Here is a 12,973-nt window from a genome sequence, read left to right as displayed (position 1 = left end):
TTAAAGCTACTTTGCACCTGGCGTGAAGAAGCAAGTTCTAGAAAGGAAGGGCTTGATGAGGCCTCTGGAAGCCTTTCGTGTAAAATTTCCTGATTCGACCTCAGAATCCTTCTGTTCCCACCAAGCTTCTTACAGCTCCATGTGTTTGGGTTCTGAACCTGGATGCTCTTCAGTCCTGATGCAGAGGCAGGCTGATAAGGACTGGACCTGCTTTCGAGGGGCCCACCAGACCCCACAGAGTGGAGGCACCGAACCTCGATGGGAAGGGGCTCTTCTGTTCATGCAATACCCCATCACAAGACTTGAGGAGTGGGGTTTTTGGTCCAGACTCCAGGGTCACAGAGAAGAGAAGCCATTTTGTTGGAAGCACTGGTCTGGGCCCTAAGGGGAAGGCTGCCCTTGTATCTCTGCATAGGGGCTGTTTTCCTAAACAAGCCCCTGAGCAGCTTCCTCGGGCCTGGGGGCGGGGGGGGGGGGGGGAGCGGAGGTCTTTGACGGCTGTTAACATTGCCAGTCTCAGAAAGTTACAGAAAGAAAGTGCATAGGTGGCTCCCTGCCTCTGGATACATCATTAGTTATCATCTCCGCCGGGGTGGGGGCCCAGTCTGCCGTCAAGAAGGGATGAAAAGGCTCAGTCCTTCTCACATGTGGAGTTCAAGCAGAACCTACGGACGGCCTGGAGGAAAGCCCGATGCCCAGGGACACCAGATCGTTTATCTCAAAATCTCTAGGCTGCGTGGGCTGCGGGCACTGCGCTACCACCGTGGGAGGCCTCGAGCTCAGCAGCGTGCAGCCAGGAGCGAGGACCCGTGTTCAGTGGGTTCTTGTTGGGCCCTGCACCCAGGGCGACAGGCAGCCCTGCCGGAAGCAGGCTTCCCCAAGCGGACCCCAGACCGAAGGGACAACCTGGGTGGTTTATGGTAGCAGCGAGTGCTCTGTGACCCCATGAGCACAGAAACTGTGACTCAGGCGGAAGAATGTGGAAAAAGTGGGAGGCCCCGCGGAGGGGGATGTCTAGTAGGGAGTCGCTACAAAATTAAGACCTGTAAATCACTGGGGTCTGCAAAGGAGAGATGCAGAAGTAATTTACGTGTCATAAAGTATCCATTGTAGAATGCGGGCTCCCCCCCCAAAGCAGTTCCAACTTCTCAGCCCCCCTCTGTCCCCGTCTGTGCGCTGGAGGGCCTGCGACTAAAAGGGGGAGGAGTGGGGAGGGCAGAGAGAGAAAAATGACCCTGGACTGCCCACTCACGGTTTGTGGAGGGCTTTGTAGAGAGACCAAGTCAAAATAAATGGTTACGAGAACGTGCTGTAATGAGGGAACACATTCTGTACTTAAAGCGAGGGGTGCTCCGCCTTTCGCTGAGGGACAGAAAGACGAAAAGACGGGTGTACACTTTGCAACATGGCTGGGATGGCAGGACAGGACGGGCAGAGGGGGTGATGGCCCTATTCCATCTGCAGCAGAGGGTCCGGGAAAGCATTTGCTAGCCTCATCAAACACACACTCCGGCCGGAGACTGTCCCAGCGCAGAGATACGGTCAGCTCTCGAGGAGGTGGGCGTCCAAGAGCCATTTATAGAGATGGGACTGGAAGGGGCCGTCTTATGCCACAAAATAACGGTCCCTTGCGTCACGGAATTGAATCGTGTTTCTGTCTCCTGAACCTCCAGTCCACCCGCCTGCCTCCTAGGGTCTCTGCAGCTCTCTAGTCTCTTCTCTGCAGACCAAAAAGAGAAAAACATGATCGTAAAATCGGCCTTTGGCTTGGAGGCCTTAAAAACAACATGAATGCCCTAAACCCAGCGAGGCTGCGCTGGCCGGCCCCGCGCCTTACCCACTCCCGCACCACCAGGGGGACCGGAGCTGCTTTCCCGTCAGGCTCCACAGCACTTAGTTTCTCAAGAGTCCTTGACATCTCTAAGGACAATGCTTTGAGTGTCCTTAGGCAGAGGCCGCTGGATTTTAAATGACCTCGGGGAGCTCAGGGGCCGGGGTCACACGCTGAAGGCTCTTAGGGATTCCTTATCAGAAAAATGCCATTGCTTGTCGACTGCAGGAACCCAACTCAGGAGGCATTCCCATACCACGGCATTGCCGTTCCCTTTGACATGGCCCCGAGAACTTTCGCCTCCCCTTCACTGGGAAGAAGGAAAAAATAACATTAACAGTATTATCTTCTGATATTAAATAAATCCTTAATAGAAAAAAACCCCAAAAACCTCTACTTAAAAGGTGGTAATAAATCTACGTTCCCAAACTGAATTCTTTGCATGAGCCGCGGAATTCTGAACCTCTGTGTGCCTGGAGTCTGGGGCAATTACACAGAAGGGCCAGACCCGCGGTAATGCCCCAAATGGCTTTCTGGAGGGGGAGCCAGGGGGGGTTCCCATTATTTTAAAGGCAAGACTTCAAACCAAATGTTGCTCTCTTTATTGATCCGCTTTCATCTCCTTTCATTGCATTTCCTGTTTGGCCTTTTCCTCTCGCTCCTTTTTTTTTTTTTTTCCACCCCGGTGGTGCACACCCTCAAATTGGTGATTGAAGACCTCGGAAGGTGCTGTTTACAAAGGCTATTAATGCCCAGTCCTCATTTCCTGTGTTACTGCCAACAAGCCCGACACAAAGCCCTCCTTGGTAGACGCTAAAATGCTGCAGAGGCCCCGCTGAGTTTCTCAGTTTGCAGATAGCAGAGGCCTGAGGACGGGAGGCGCCTGTGCTTTCCTGTGGCCGGCTAGGAAGGCTTCCCGTGAAGTGTAGGAGGGGATGCTTTGTAATCACGGAGTGATTCCCACCCACCTTTGGGGGCCAGAGGCTAGCGGCCTGGAATCTACTCGTCTTGGGAGCCCCTGGTGTCGTGCGCAAACATTGCATGGATGTGCGCACATTGCATGGATGTGCACACATGCACTTTCTTCTGGGGGAGAGATGCTGTGACCTACAAAAGCTAATGGATAGTCCAACCCCTTCTCCCCCTTTACAGGTATGGAAACAGGTTGACATCAGCTGGAATTGTTTTTTCCAGTTTTTAATTAATGCTTTTTGTTTTGTTTTTTTTTGTCATGCTTACCATTTATTATCTATTTTGGTATCCTAAACTGAACCACATATCATAGTTTCCTTTGTTTTAGGGCCTTGATTCCCTTCCCCCTCAAATAATGAGGTTGCATTTGACCAGAACTTTTCAACTCTTGAGAAAGGAAAGCCAGGGTGAGGGCCAGGCCATCAAGAGTCTAGAATCAGCCAGATGTGGGTTCAAAGCCCACGCGGTCACTTGTGAGCCCTGAAACCTTTGGTAAGTTTCCTAACCTCTTAAGGCCCCTGTTTCTTCATTAACATAATACAGAGAATAATAGCTCCTGCCGCATTGGGTGGTCACCAGAATTAGATGAGCCGGTGTATGTGAGTGCCTAACACATATTCAATAAATACTAACGACTTTCTAAATGACTGTTGTTACGTCACCGTGGGCCTGATAGATAATCAACACACATGTGATACACATCCATGGACACACCCAGATTCTGGAAAAGGAAGTCCAAGAGAGAATTTCAGTAAAAGATGTCTAATAAGGCTCAGAAGCACCTCACTTGTTCAAGTTTTACCAAAATTAGCAGATCCTCACGAGCGAGGCATAGCGAAGTTGGCCCTGGGTTGGGATTGGGGTACTGCCTGCCGTGGCTGTTACTTCATGCCCCCTCCCCCTGCCACCGAACAAAGCAGATGACACAGGCCCCCTGCGGAAGTGATGCTACAGGAGAAAGAACAAGGTTCTGCTCTCGTTGATCGTTTTGAAGGTATGAGACTCAGTTCAGTGTCTCAGAGAGCAAGTCAGAATTATTGTCATCATCTTCCTCATTTCAACTGACTGTATTACATCACTTAAAAATTACTGTACAGGACTTTCTTTCTAACAGCTATCTCTTTCTTCACATTTAAAATTTGTTCTCACAAAATAATTCAAAAGTTATATTGAACTTTTAAAATTAAGGAAAAATAATAAGATATACATCCACGTACCCACCAACCTAACTTAAGAGACAGAATAGTAGTCCTGGCTGGCGTGGCTCAGTTAGTTGGGTCTCGTCCTTAAAACTGAAGGGCCCATTGAGGCACCTGCTTGGGTTCCAGGTTCGGTCCTAGGTTGGGACACCTGCAGAAGGCACCTGATGGGTGTCTCTCTCTCTCACATCGACGTTTCTCTCCCTCTCTTTCTGTTTCTTCCCCTCTCTCTAAAATCCAAACTAAACTAAAATAATAAAATAATTTTAAAATAGATTAGCAATGCATTTGATGTTCTCATAACCTAAAAAATGCCTTATTATTCCCTTCTTTCCATAGCTCTCCTCTGTTCAGACTCATATGCTTTTAAGCAAAGGGACTCCTACACGAGATAGTCATCTGTGACTTTATTTTGTCAGCCTTATGTTCTGAACTTCATCAGTGTTGAGGTGCAGCTACTGCAAATATACTTTTCACGTTTTTGTTGTAGGCATCCCTTCTCTGTAGACATTTGTGCTGCCTCACGTTTTTGTTAGGTTTTGCTTTGGCTACAACAAATTTTGCTGTTGTGAGTCATCTTGTTATGTCTGTTGTGAGAGGTTTTCTCGGGTGTGCCTTGAGGAGTAGATTTATTCGTTAGGTATGTGCTTTTTAAACTTTACTAAGTAATAAATATAAAATTGCTTCCCATAGTGGATGAACCAATGGCCATTTCACCCAGAAGTGTGCAATCGTTCATGTAATCAACAAAATTTAAAACAATCGGACTTTGAAATTTTTGGTCAACCCACTAAGAGGTAAAATAATATCACTGTGCCTTCAGGTTGTAATTTCCTTGTTTCTAATGATCATCAGCTTCTGTCACTACGTTAACTGATCATTCATGATTCCTGTTTTGAAAAGCCTGGTCCACAGTTCTTTCTATTTTTCTGTTGCTTGCTTATCTTTTTTCTCATTGGTTTGTAAGACCTTTTTATACAATTTGGGTGCCATTTTTTATTGGTTCTATGTATTACAAATATCTCCCTTCTGTTTAAGAACCATTCCTTCATTCTCTTTATAAATAATTTACTCATCTTTCTTTCTTTAAGCCTTGATGCTGAATTGTGTTAATTTCTCCTGGAATTCTAGCTTTTTGGGCTCCTTTAATGTATTTTTGAAGCCATGTAATTAAGCGCTTATAATTTTAGAAGGTTTCTATACTCTTACTATTGTTGTAGTTACTATCTTTATCTCTGAATGTTTTTGCCTTAAATTTAATGATACTAGAGCTGAATTAGTAAGAATATAGAAAATAGGAAGATGGTGACATCAACCTTTTTCTGATTGATTGTTGCTGAGTATGTTTTTCACTTTATCCTTATTTATTAAGTATGCTTGCATTTTGTTTGTATTGTTTTAATCTAGTCTGTAATCTATTGTAAAGAATATATTTAGGCCATTTACATTTATTTTGATTACTGATATACTTATATTTCTTTTTACCACATTTTTCATGATTTTTAGTATTTTATTTTTTCTGTTTCTTTTCCTTTCTCTACTTCTTCCTTCTTCTCCTATTGTTTCCCCCACTCATGCCATGTTTGAACTCTATCTCTTTGTAAATTATCCACTCTTTTTTATTTTAATAATAGTGTTAAGGGTTTTGCATGCATGTTTACAAAGCCCGAAGCTAATTAATATCTTCATCTACCTCCTAAAATTGTGGCTACCCTAAATCCAGTCACCCTCTCCCAATTATAATCTTTTCCAACATAGCATCTCTAAATCTTTTAACCCCTCAATAGCCTTGCTATTTGTAACCAATCAATGGTTGCCTGGGTTTAAATTTAAGTCCATTTTGTATCACAGACTTTTTATGATATTATTTTCCTTAAATGAGAATCTTGTAATGGTAATCTCAATTTGTCTGACGGACTATGCTGCCTGCATTCTAGACAGGATGTTCCATTTTGGATACAGTTCTAGGCTGGCAGGTACTTTTCTCAGCATAGTGAAGCTAGCTCCCTACTTCCCGTTCCTCTTGAGAAGTTGGCTCTCACTTTAAATGCTGCTCCTTTATAGATAATTTATGGGGTTTTTTCTCATTGTACTTAAGGTCTTTTATGTTTTTTATTTGTATTGTCATGTGCCTTGGTATAGTTTTTGAGCGAACTCTTGTGCTTTTTGAAATGAAGATTTGTGTCTTTCATAAAAGTTGGAAAAATCTTAGCCTTTAACGATGGCCTCTCCCTCTGTTTGTCCTTGTGTCTTTCCGGGAACCTTGTTACACATACGTTGGATCTTCTCTCTCTCTCCTCCCGACTCCTTTCTTTTTCGCCTGTTTCCCTGTCTCCATCGGCTGAGTTCTGGATAATTGCTTCAAATTGAGCACCCCGTTTACAATATCTTTGGCTATTTAGAATTTACAACTAAAGTATCAATTACGTATTTTAACTACAAGGACTTTCTTTTTTCAGGTTCAGAAATTCTACTTGGCTATTTTTCAGATCCATTTTATTATTTGTATTATTTCTTGCTCCTAAACCATGTTTTAATCCTCTTGTGGGGATTAAATGAAATTAGGCTAAATATACTTTGTTTATATTTTGCATTTGATGATTCCATTACTAAAGGCTTTGCTGTTGTGATTCTGTGGCTTTCATTTTAATTAGCTCAAATTCCCTTTGGTGCTTGTGGTGTTCAGTGGGGAGCATGTCTTTCTCAGAATGCGAGTCCTGCAGAGAATACTCGATCGCTTCTGCCTGTTGTCTGGAGTTCTCCATAAACTTGGGGCCAACTTAAGGGACCTTTGGAAAACAATGGGACAAGTTTAATGATTAAAAATTCTCTTTATTCATTATCGGAATGGAGCGATTCAGTCCCGAGTCCTTGATGTTTCCTGCTGTGGTCCGCATGTCCGCAGAGTGCTTCTGATTTCTCCTTCCAGCGAGGATGGGGTGCATCCCTCTCCTTTCCCTCCTGGTACCACCCTCTCTTGCCATTGAGAAGACAAAGCCAGGCTGAGTACTGCCTCGCCTCTCCAGATCCCCTTTGCCTTTCACTTCCTTCCCCATTGGGATTCTTTACATTTTAAAAGAATTCAGGTCAGTATTTCATTAAAAAAATATAAGGAGCTTCCCTCCCTTTTGCAGCACAGTTTTTTTCTTGTTAATTTAAGGGGGAACATTCTTCTGTGTGTGTGTGTGTGTGTGCATACACAAAGGATAATCTATTCCATCCTAATTCTAGAAGCAGGAAACCCTTTGAAGCTAGTTTTCTTTTCATATTTTTCTCTCTTCTGAAAGTATCCCTTGCACTACAGAGTAAAATAATTTTTAATGTGTGAGATTAAATATTTCCTTGCATCTCATTGATGTATGCTCATGTATTTTTATTTGCCAAGTGAATCAGGAGAAAAATAAACTCTCAGACATCCTGGATAGTGTATCCAATTTTTATCTGAGGGCTTCAGTTAACCTTTCCTGCGTCCCGTAACGTATGATTATCTCTCTAATGCTGAGAGGAAGACGACTCTGTGGTGTGAGACAGGGAAACCCGTAGGTTCTTAAACAGATCTTGCTGGCCATTAGCAGCCTGAAGAGCTACCAAAGTTTTTTCTTTAATAAAGTATTGATTGGAAACAAAATAGAAATATCCTCTGATGGCATTAAATAAACAAGTGGAGGGCGATTTGAGAATAAGAATTTCACCCCCAGATTGTCAGCCCTCACAACAGGCTCATGTTGGAAGTGGGTAATTTGATTCATTGAAAAATATTAATAGAGGATTAGGAGAAGTAGCTCTGCAATGAACGGGCAGTCTGTATTAGTTTAGAGCTTGGGACAAAATTGATGTGCCCTCTTTGGAGACATCATACCATGCTTGTCAGGATCATGGACTCTGAAGGCAGGCACGCCTGGGTTTGAACCCTTTACTCTGTGGCCTGATCTCTGTAAGTCTCAGTGTCCATGTTCTGAAAATGGGGATAACTTAGAACCTACATCCAGGGCTGCTGTGCGAATTGACAACACTGTGCTTCACCAGGACTGACAAGTCCTTACCACAGCTTGTGATCGACTGTGAGAGCGCAAACTAAGTAAGTTTAATTGTTGTTGTGATTCAGTATTGTGCGTCCAGGATGGAGGGACAGTGTCAACACCTTCAGTTACGCGCCAGCTGGGCAGGAGCTGGGGTTAACGCTCATAATCCCACGGGAGTGATGAAGGGCGCCCCAGAGGATGCTGGGAAATTCCCCAACCATCCTTGGAACAAACGTGTTTTCAGTCCATAATCCAGAACCACCGAATGATGAGACATTGTGCTTGCAAGGGAGAAAAAGATGGCAGGGCCTTGCAAACAGCGTGACCACGTCCCAGCTTCTCAACGGGAGAAGCCACCCCTGCGTCAGGAGAGACAAGGTGGCGGCGTCCTGTTATTTAACGGAGCCGACGTTAAGCAGAGAAAGGGAGCGAGTTGCGTTTGTATCTGTTGTTGAATGACAAAGGCAACGTGCATGGTAAGAAATAAAGGGCCGAGCATGTGCCTACTTGTAGAGCTGCTGGGAGCGTGGCCGGCGGCGGCCCGACAGTGCAGCGCGACCCCAGCTGCGCTCGGTCTGTGCCCGTGATGAATTGTCGGAGCGGGCCTCTGCATTCGCTTTAGCTAATACGGAGTGTCTTGTTTCTACAGAGTAAATCACAGTGGCTGTGGTACTTTATTTTCCATCTTGTGTATAAGTAAACTGCAGGATCAATTGGGAGGTAGAATCAATCTGCTATTTATTACCTTGAAATGTGACACCCTATTTTAAGTGCCCTATTCCCTTATGATTTCACTTGAGAACAGTATTATGTCCAAACAATATAGAAACCAGCTTTACAGCTCCTGGGTTTTTTGTTGGTTCTTTTGTTATTATTTTTTTTTAACTTCAGCCTGGATGGATTTATATTGTATATAACTTTCAGGACCTAAATAAGTTACTTAGTGGATTTTGAAACAAGCATGTAAACGAGGAAGAGCCATTTGAGGTTTGGGGGGTCTTAAATCAGCAGAATGCACTCATGACCAGACCGTTTTTTTCATTTAAAACAAAAAACAAAAAAAACGTGCAGGACTCCCATTGACCCGCCGATCATGGCTTAACGTTCCAAAGAAAATAAATAAAAATCTCATGTCTAGGGAGAAGAGTTAGGCTTCATGGGGATTCTGTCATCTTGTCATTACACTTTGCAGGGAAACCTTGTCCTCTAATTTATGGGTTTCAGAAAGAATGCCTCCTCACACTGCAGGGAGGTTGAAAGGGCAAGAGATCTGATGTGTATCAGGAAGGTTAAACCTAATCTTCGTGACCTGCCACCCGCTTTTCCTGATTAAAACATGGGGGTGGGGGGCAGCCCAGCAAAGACCCTCTCTCTAAAGTACTCTCTGTTATCTGTGTCCCTGATCTCTAGTCTCAAGTCTTGGTTTATTTCAAAATGGTCCTTATTTGGCTTGGTGGCGGCTGCCCACAAACGTCTCCAGCAAGTGTGATAAAACATTTTTAAATGCCCCAAACTGAGTTAGATGACATTGAAGAGAAACTGACAGTAATCCAAAGCTGGTGACAGCCTTGATCCCCATAAATTTGTATTTTATTGGGGCTTAAACTTAAGGTTAACCAGAAAGAGAAGGGAGGAAAGAGACTACAGTCTGAAAGGCGGTTCAAGAAAGGTCCCCGCGATACCACATATGTCCCCAGCTAACGTGACAGGGGAGTCTGTCTTTCCTTTTTTTTTCCTTTCCTTCCTTTTCTGCTTCTTTCTCTTTTTTTTCCTCTCATTTTTCTTTCTCCTTTTCCCTCCTTTCTCTCTCCCCCTCTTTCTTTCTTTTTCTCTTTATAGATGTGTACTCTTCATAACTTGTATATCCTTACGCCTTTCATGCAAAGTAGTGTCATATGGCCTTCATTCGGGGCTTTTGGGAAGATAAACTTTGGAAAGATGTTTCTCTTTACAAAAGTAAATTAATATTAATCAATCCTCTAGGATTCAGGATACAACTGACCTCAGCCTTTGCGTATCCTTCAGAAAGACGAAACTGTATGTTCTGAGCTTTGGGCATCCCCACCAATGGCTGGGGGCCGGTAGACAGAGGCTAAATGAAGAGGGCAGTGAGGTATCTGCTGCGATGGAACTTAAACCAGGGCCTGATTGTGTCTGCGTGTGTGTGTGTGTGTGTGTGTGTGTGTGTGTGTATGTATGTGTGTGAAGGGAAAAGTTTCCTCTATTCCTCTCCATCCCTTCATCCCCAAAACTTGCCTGAAACAACTAGTGTGTTCTGGGATTTATAGGAAAATTTATTATCTTAAAGAGAAAATAAAATTTTACATTGTATACAGCCTAGGACAGACCGTGAGAATAAATGTAATTCCCCTAAATTATAAGGAACCATAAATCTGGGTAAGTTCTTGCATCGTTGCCACGTGACCTTGAGTCAACCTGGAAATCCCAAGGGACTTTTGATTCTAAACAACGGAGTCTGAGAGAGACTCTTATCCAGAGGGACCAAGTTCATAGGATTACTTTGAGACAAAAAAAGAGGCGGGGTGAGGAGACGGAGAGAACCAGAAGGCAGGCTAGCCACTCACCGCTCATCACGGCTCGCCAGTGTTAACTAAAACACCGTTGCAAATGGCTGTCAGCAGGGAAACTGCTGCTCGTTCAGGACGCGTGTGCCTGTGCAATGGTCACGCTATCTCGGTGACTGACCTGCTGTTTGGATCTCACCCTGCGCCCCAACAAGCGAGGCCTGCTCCACCTCCCCCACCACCCCGTTTTATTACCAGCGCTCTGTCCGTTCCGCCGTAAAGGAGAGGAAGACGCACGGGCCCTTGTCTGGACTTCTGTGATGATGCCTTCCCAGAGACTGTTGTTTCCGCCAGAAGTTGTGTCTGACTTCATTGCACTCTGTTTGCGTGTTCCTTGCAGTGACCACGTGGACAATGCTTGTATTGGTAAGGTGGCTTTGAAGGGCGCCTGCCTCCGAGGAAATGGCTGATGGACGCGGCACACAGGGTTTAGGCCATCATTTTAAGACCCTCTGCTCCCTGACTTCATGTTACTCCGGCTCCCAGTTCATTGTGTTCAGCCTTTGACGGGAGCCACGTCCCACTGGCAAGCAAGACAGCCTCCTGGCCTTCTCTTCATGATGCCCCATTCACTGATGTCCCTGTGGTAGCTTACAATCGGCCATGTCTGTGTTGGGGGTATTTACACCGCAGCAAATACTATGGGGGTCTTTCCTCCCCCGTGGGCTGTTAAACATTTACCAGCACCGTATGATTATATATATCTGCCCATCGCTGTCTGCAATGCACAGAATGTTTGCATTTCACCCAGACTTATCTGTTGGAACTCTAACCCCCAATGTGCTGGTAATGGGGGGGTCTTTGCAAGGTAGTTAGGTCATGAGAGGGGAGCCCTGATGAATGGGATTATTACCCGTATCAAAGAGACCCCAGAGAGCCCTCTAGTCCCTTTTCTTCCAAGTGAGGACACAGTGAGAGGTCAGTAGTTTGCCACCCAGAAGACAGTCCTCCCCAGAATCCCACCATGCAGCCCCCTTATCCGAGACAACCAGCCTCCAGAATGGTGAGAAATGAATCTCTGTTGGTTATAAGCTACCCAGCCTATGATGCTCTGTAGTAGCAGCCTGAACTGACAAAGACACTATCCATCCTCTGTATCTCTATTCTGTGTCTAGCCCTGAGTATGGCACATAGTAGGCCATCAATGATTGAATACATGAATGCTAAACACTATCATGTGTTTATCACCTTTTCTCCCAAGTTTGAAACATCATTAAAGCAGGAAACATGTGTTACATTCACCATGGTGCCTAAGGGCATAGAGCACCTAGTAGGTGGTCAGTAAAGACTAATTCTCTATCAGTTGATTACAGAAAGGAGTCTCATATGCTGCAGTTCTAAGCAGACAATCTACTTTTTTTCCTTTAAGGCTGACACTACCCAGATACCGAGCCTAAGATGTAAGGGATGGTTTTACAGTTCTTTAAAATAAACCCAAAGCCTCTTTGAGCAGCATCTTTAAAATCTTCAAACAGCCCAGCAAGGCTCCTTCTCTGCTCAGCGACAGACACTGTGGTGAGGCCCCCGTCTTGCGAGCCACAGGCTGGGCCTGACGCAAAGTTCCCGTGCAAATCCTTGCCTGCTCTGAGGGTTTCTTCATCTTGGCAACTGGGAATAAGGCCACGAGCCAGGGCTGCAGTTGAGGGCCAGCGGTCCCCTCCCTGTCCCTTCAGATGCAGGCACAGGCTCGGCCCCCATCGGAGAGGCAGCTCTGCCACCTGAGGTCCGTGTCCAGTCCAGACCCCGCCCCTGGCCGCGCCGGGAAGTGGCTCGCAGCTGTCCCTTGAAGAGGCCATTTGCCTTTCATGTTTAACATGAGGCCCCTTTCATGCGTGTCTTCCCATGATGTATGGAATGTGCAGGGCTTGTGAAAGGGGCAATTAAGTGGGCAGAGCCTGGACCTCAGGCTGGTACTTGAAAGGATGCTCACCTACTGCTGTGCCATTATAATTATTCCACTCAGCCTCTCCCCACCCCACGCCCCCCAACCCCACCGGTTCCCCAGGGGTGCAGGGCTCCTGGTTTCAGTGCTTCCTCTCCTCCCAGCCCCCCTGTGTCCCTGAGCTTTGGAGGTACCCGAGGCCAGGCTGCTTCTGCGGCAGGTGAAGTTTGCCCGCCTGGTCCTGTCGTTGGAATGGTCATCACCAGCCTTTGCACACCCCCTTCAAAGCGTGCAGATCTGTGCGCCTCCGTGAGAGCATCACACCTTCCAGCTGTCCCCAGGTTCTGGGGCCATAGACATGTCTTTATCCCAAAATTCTAGGTGCCGTATAGATAGTAAGGGCTTTCAAAGCCCCTCACCTTCCAAAAGCAGGGTCCTGGGAAACTTATCTGACCCTCAAGGCACAGTTTTGCCATCAAATA

The sequence above is a fragment of the Furipterus horrens genome, unplaced genomic scaffold, assembly GCF_987537825.1.
Source record: "Furipterus horrens unplaced genomic scaffold, mFurHor1.1.pri manual_scaffold_13, whole genome shotgun sequence".
In the NCBI taxonomy this organism is placed as follows: Eukaryota; Metazoa; Chordata; class Mammalia; order Chiroptera; family Furipteridae; genus Furipterus; species Furipterus horrens.
This window is presented reverse-complemented; position numbering follows the sequence as displayed.